Below are 4,754 nucleotides of genomic sequence, written 5' to 3' on the forward strand. Positions count from 1 at the left end.
ATACACCTTTTCCCGCTGCCATTGGACATGCAGTTATGACGGTAACAAAGAGACCTGAACAACAAATGGTACCCTGTTGATCTGGCTCGACTGTACACATTCCAGCTCCACGGATATACATGATGCTCAGCGTCTTGCACTGTTGCGCGAGCCATCCGACGTCGCACTCCACCTGGCCCCTGAATGTCAGTCCTCGAAAAGGCACGCGGCCATGCAAGCCTCCCTCGTCCGGCCAAGGTCAGAAAAAAACGTATGTCCTGCAGTGGTAAAGAACATCCCAGAACGTGCTGTTTCGTAGCCACATAGTCATGTGAGCCAAAGCCCTCACCTCAATCGACTCTCCCTTCTTCAGCACGTTCTGCACGTCGAAGACAGTAGCCAGCTCCTGCAGCGTCCTTCCGGTGTCGCCGTGGCTGTCCTGGCGCGACAGCGGCGTGCCGTGGCGCGGCTGCGACGTGCTCTGACGCGACTGCAGCCTGGCACCCGCCTGGCGCACCCCGCGGCTGCAGGTGCTGGCGCGCGTGCTCACGGACTCGGCGCTCTCACTGTCAACGACAGTGTCAACCGTCTCAGCCGCATGTCAAGTTGGGGAACCTTCCACGCGGCGGAAGCGATGGTAGCAAAAAGTCCGATATTCTTTGCTGCTTAGAAGATCTGAGGACAATGTCCTCAGCTTTATTGCGAATTTCTGGATTAAATGGACGTTTTCATCTACACTTGTGAAAACCATGACAATTTGAAAGGTAACCGAGCTATGGAGACTTTTCAAAGGTTTCATCTTATGGGGTAACCCCGGCCTCGGGGCACCACCCAACACACCACTGGAGTCGCCGTAGAGCGAGCTACATGGTTGAACAGTCCAACTATAGTCTTCGACTACTACATAGCTGAAGCGTTGTGGAACGGGTCGAGCCGAATGTATTTGAACGGAGCTCCTGCGTCCTGGCGCTACGTGTGACACCAAAATACTTTGACAAAATGCCTGTTGAACTGAAGTTAATGTGCTGGGGTGACAACGTCGAGGGCACTGCAGCAAATAATGCTTAGAAAGGACCCTGGCCCGACCACTTTGGCAGTGCAATTGATTAGTCCGCGTGCCAGTGTCGCCGGGAAGTCTTTAGTTCAAGCCTGGCTTCGGCAGGTCTTTGGCTCCCGCCCAGGAGGCGGCCGCGAATGGAGATGAGAATGGAGAATGGAGATCAAATGGAGATCGCTCCGCCGCGGGATTAACGCAGTGTCGGCCAACACCCACGAAGAGGGATTCACGGGCGCGGTCTGCCTTCAGACCCGTCGGTTCGGTGACAAAACAGTGTCGAGCGCACAGCCTGACTGGGTCACCGGAGCAGTCCTCTGATCGCCGGGCTCGGGAAGTGGGAATAGGCCTAATGTGTACATATAGGCCCACTGTGTGCATGTCTTGTGTACAGCCCCACTTTGTGCTATGGCAGGATCCTGACAGTAGGCGCGAGGTCAAGACTGTTCCGCTAGGGCTTCGAACAATGAGGCCTTTATCGTATTAGTCTACGGTGCGTGTGTCTGCGCCTCTCCATGTCGCCGAACCAAAAATAGCTCGGGATGGGCATCAAACAATAAAAAATGTACCTCATAATAAAGGTAGCTTTGTCATTAACGAAACTGTCGGGTGGCTTATTTTATAGACAAATTGTTACCATGAGACAAGTTTCAAGCGGCGCCTTCAGAACCCCCTTACCGAGCCAGAAGCCTTGCCGTTAACAAAACTCGGTCTTATGATGGGCACGTACACGTATCAGTTGACGCTTTTTCTTGCGAAGACAAAATCCCGCGTGCCGGGCTTCGCAATGACACACGCATGGTTTTGTCCTACGCAGCAGGATGACGTGACGTGAAGTCCATGCGATTCACCTTCGCCTGATACGAATATTTCTGAACTAGAAATGGCGGCAGGCAAAATCAGATTGGAATCAGCGGCGTTGCTTAGAAATCTATTTTTAATTCAAGCGGCTATATTTCGATGCTTCTAAATTTGAAACGAGGCAAGAAAACTTATTTCAAGAATACAACCAGCATGTTTCAAATCAAAATGTGCGTTGAAATTACTGCACGATTGTGCAAAGTGATGTGGGGTGTGCACCGCTGGTAACTCGCATGGAACGCAGCTCGCTTGGGAGGGATATGGATTCAGAGCCCATCCTGTCGCACGCACATTTGATGCATCTTGGTGGTTGCACACTGGCCATTACACGATGGAGGTGATTTATGAGCTGCTGACATAAATTGACACCTAACACCCGTAGCATAGCTGCTTTGCTTTGACTTTAAAGCAGTGCTTGACCACGTGATCTAGTACCACGCCAAGCGATAAACACGAGTGATTGAGAATGGTAAGCATGCGTACTGGTATCAAACAAATAATTTCAAAGCAATCAGAACCGTGCAGACGTGATGGAAGACAAGGGCCCCAATCCTCACATATCACATGGCATCAGAGGGTAGACGTTCTGTGTGCGGGATGGATACACGAGTGGGATGCATGATGTACCTTCATTAATTTATTTTGTTCCATTCACCGGCATCATTGTGACGACTTTGGATCAATGTGCACTTAAGTGGTGCCTTTTTCGGAGTAAGAATGGACTGAATTGAACTGGTTTGGGGACTGAATTAACTGAACCGTAAACAATTATACACTATCTGCAATGGCGTCCTGCGGCCCAGGAGTAATGTGTGATGTTTTAACTAGCAATTAGTCCGACAAGCTCATCAGATCTGAATATGGGGGGGGTATCAACTCCCACGCAGTTTGAAGGCGTCAAACGAGGCAAGAAATCCCGGAGTAAAATATTTGGGAAACAAATTATTTTAAGTGATTCAAACCACATTCCGAACATTTCAAAACATTTTAGGACTTTGCAGCTAGTTTTTGTTTCGTGGTTTTCCAAACCAATTGTTGCTTTATCCCAATGCACCCTGGGAACGCATGCTTCGACTACTGCAGCACCATCATGCCGGTCACTCACCTGCTCTTGATCTGCATGTTGCTGCGGTTGGTGAAGAGTCGCTCACCGTCGCTGCAGCGGCTGCCGTCGGGGCTGGCGCTGGCGGGGCTGGGAAGGCTCTGGAAGCCGGATGAGTCGCTGCGGCACGGCGAGGCACCGAACCGGGGCCCCGAGCCGGCCCCGCCGCCACGAGCAGTCATCGACAGAGGGCTGCGATATATAGCTCGTGTCAACCGGGGCCCCGAACCGCCCCGCCGCGCGAGCAGTCATCGACAGGGCTGCGATATACCGCTCGTGTCAACCGGGCCCCGACCGACCCCGCCGCCAGCGAGCAGTCATCGGCAGAGGGCTGCGATATACCGCTCGTGTCAACCGGGGCCCCGAACCGACCCCGCCGCCACGAGCAGTCATCGACAGAGGGCTGCGATATACCGCTCGTGTCAACCGGGGCCCCGAACCGACCCCCGCCGCCACGAGCAGTCATCGACAGAGGGCTGCGATATACCGCTCGTGTCAACCGGGGCCCCGAACCGACCCCGCCGCCACGAGCAGTCATCGACAGAGGGCTGCGATATACCCGCTCGTGTCAACCGAGCTGGCGCCGTCACATCAGGGCCACATCAACTTGTCTTCGGCAAGACAGACGAAAAATATTCGGGTTGACCTACCTTTCACCAAGGATTTCGAGATCCGACTTTCGGCGACAGCTAGAAGTGATGAGGCGATTGCGGTACTCTGAATGAAAGGATTCACATCTGCGCAGAACAAGCAGAAAGACCCTAAAACGACATAGTGAGATGTAGAAATTTGAAGTTCATACCATTTATCGTTCGGTCATAGGTGAATGATGAATGAAGCTAACTACTCCAGCCAAGAGTGCATTCAAACGGGAATCTAAACAGTCAGTCGACGTAATCAATACAATCGCAATCCCGACCAAGATGGTCAAAGTCAAGAAAGTATACACACGACACATTTCTGCAGGCTGATAGCATCTAAGGGCTTTCCATGAATATGATTTGTTTTCGACACTGCTTAATGTAAAAAGCGAAATCCGACGAGATTTTTCTAACAGCCAAAGCCGCTTTTTCACACACACACACCACCCTCCCCAAGAGGCGTTCTGGATCCGTTGTGCCACCCGATGAAGTACGCATCTAACCATCCCTTAAATGTCACTGGTTTCATGTTTGTTTAGGTGTCATTTTATACGGTCAAGCACAACAGCTCGTTGAATCTACACAAAAGTTACCGGCCACTGGGGTCCGGATCTCACTGACCTCGGTGGGGTACACTCATCTCCCCTGGGTCAGCTTCGAGAGCATTGTGATACTTGTTTTAACCTCATGTTTGTGTTGTATATCGACCACTAGCAAACAGCCGTCCGAACATACCTGATGGAGACGTTCTTTCGGGGGTTTTCCTGGTCGAGATTCGCAGTGGCTTAGGGCATTTCTTTTTGGGTCCCGCCATGTCTGAGCTCCTATTGGCTGACGCGAGATTCAAGGTCAGTGCCTGTAGGCCTCAGCGCTGCGCGATCCTCCACTTGATCATATTGCGTCTTCGTGGACTTCAGGGACGGTTGGCGGCCGGAAACCGCCATAAATGAGGCGCACGACTGAAAGAAAGAACAGACCAGTTTGCGTACTGCGCGTCATGTTTCGCACGCCATTAGTAAACACAAACTGGCCGGGTCAAGCGCGGTGAAGAGCGGCATCCCGCGACGCCATGCCGCGACGTGCGAACAACGGCCATCGTGTAGGACACGGATCTCCC

The 4,754-nt window shown here is 52.2% G+C and overlaps 1 long non-coding RNA gene across 1 annotated transcript; it reads right to left on the reverse strand.

The window, feature by feature from the left end:
* Positions 1–481: 481 nt before the first annotated feature.
* Positions 482–4,496, reverse strand: LOC119110657 (uncharacterized). Its single transcript, XR_005095529.1, has 3 exons — positions 4,373–4,496; positions 3,000–3,188; positions 482–545 (listed from the first exon to the last, which is right to left on the reverse strand). It is a non-coding gene; the product is annotated as an uncharacterized LOC119110657 (long non-coding RNA).
* Positions 4,497–4,754: the final 258 nt, after the last annotated feature.

Source organism: Pollicipes pollicipes, unplaced genomic scaffold (genome assembly GCF_011947565.3).
Source record: "Pollicipes pollicipes isolate AB1234 unplaced genomic scaffold, Ppol_2.1 Scaffold_7231;HRSCAF=8579_pilon_pilon_pilon, whole genome shotgun sequence".
NCBI lineage: Eukaryota > Metazoa > Arthropoda > Thecostraca > Pollicipedomorpha > Pollicipedidae > Pollicipes > Pollicipes pollicipes.